The following is a 1,654-nucleotide window of genomic DNA, read 5'->3' on the forward strand; positions in this document are numbered from 1 at the left end:
TTAAAAGTTTTCACAGGTCACAAAATGTGTCCGATTTTCACGAAACTTGACGCAGATCATTGTCAGACCATGACTCATAAAGGCATTGCTTTTTGGAGCCATATTCAAAACCTGTCGGCCGTCACGACCAATCAAGTTTGGCGGCAAAGCCGCCAAAAAGGAAGTGAAGTAATATCTCAGCAAAGCTTTCACGTATCAAAACCAAACTCAATACATGGGGTCAGGACCCAATAAGGAGGATGCTCAATAAATTTGATGACTTTTCACCTATAAGTGGCGCTATAATAAGAAAAATTACGTTTTGGCCTGTAACGGGTGATGTGTTTGGAATTAAAACTTACTAGTGGTGTCTGTTAATACTGTGGGAGGTCCTAAATCCAACAGATGTGAATTTGTGACTCCAACATAATTGATCCGGCTGCCATATTGGATTTAATCAAAAACCCTTAAAAGTTTTCACAGGTCACAAAGTTTATCCGATTGTCACGAAACTTGACGCAGATGATCGTCATACCATGATTCACAAACGTATTACTTTTTGGACCTATATTCAAAACCCGTTTACTGTGACGACCAATCAAGTTTGGCGGCGAAGCCTCAAAACAGGAAGTGAAGTGATATCTCAGCAAGGCTTTCACTTATCAAAACCAAACTCGGTATATGGACTCAATGAGCCAATTAGGAGGTACATTTTGACCACTGTGTGATGCTATAATCACAGGAAGTCATATTTCAGCAACGCTTTGACATAAAAAACAAAGTCAGTACATGGGGTCAGGACCCAATAAGGAGGAGGCTCAATAAATTGAATGACCTTTGACCACTAGGGGGGCGCTATAATCACAGGAAGTGGGCTCATATTTCAGCAATGCTTTCACTTATCGAAACCAAACTTAGTATATGAATTTGGGACCTTATCCTGAGGACACAAAATAAATTTGGTGACTTTCAACCACTAGGGCGGCGCTAGAGTAACAGAAGTTTAGGTCATATCTCAGCAATGCTTTCACGTATCAAAACCAAACTTGGTTCATGGACTCAAGACCACATCCTGAGGACACACAATAATGTTAGCAACCTTTCACCACTAGGGGTGCTATAATTTGCAACACTTTCTCGTATCGACACCAAATTTGGTACATGGACTTGGGACCACATCCTGAAGATGCTCAATATATTTAGTGACCTTTGAACACTAGGGGCGCTATAATTTTCAACACTTTCTCGTATTGACACCAAACTTGGTATGTGGTCTCATGACTACAACCTGAGGATGCACAATAAATTTGGTGATGTTTGAGATGTGCGTATATGTAGGGGGCTTTTGGGGTGTGTGGGGGAGGAGGTTTATCTGTTTATATATGTGTGTGTTTGTGTGTGTGTGTGTGTGTGGGGGGTAATTGTGTGTGTGTATAATTTAACAACATTGCGTTGCCAGGACAACTCCTGCTAAACTGCTTGGCCCCCTCATTGCTGCTTGCAGCTATATTTATATATTAGGCTTATGCCTGATTTTTTTTGTTATTGTTACTTTGGACACATTTACCACATAAAAAACAAACTGTCCTTCCATCTGTAATGTGTTCTCAGTTTAAGGAGTTAGCTGGTCATCCATGAATGTTTTTTTACCATTAGCGGTTTCTTGATACAGGGC

Source organism: Alosa pseudoharengus, unplaced genomic scaffold (genome assembly GCF_046254945.1).
Source record: "Alosa pseudoharengus isolate Yale_2024_CS ecotype anadromous, Long Island Sound unplaced genomic scaffold, YU_APseudo_1.1 YU_APseudo_1.1_scf_14, whole genome shotgun sequence".
Lineage (NCBI taxonomy): Eukaryota > Metazoa > Chordata > Actinopteri > Clupeiformes > Clupeidae > Alosa > Alosa pseudoharengus.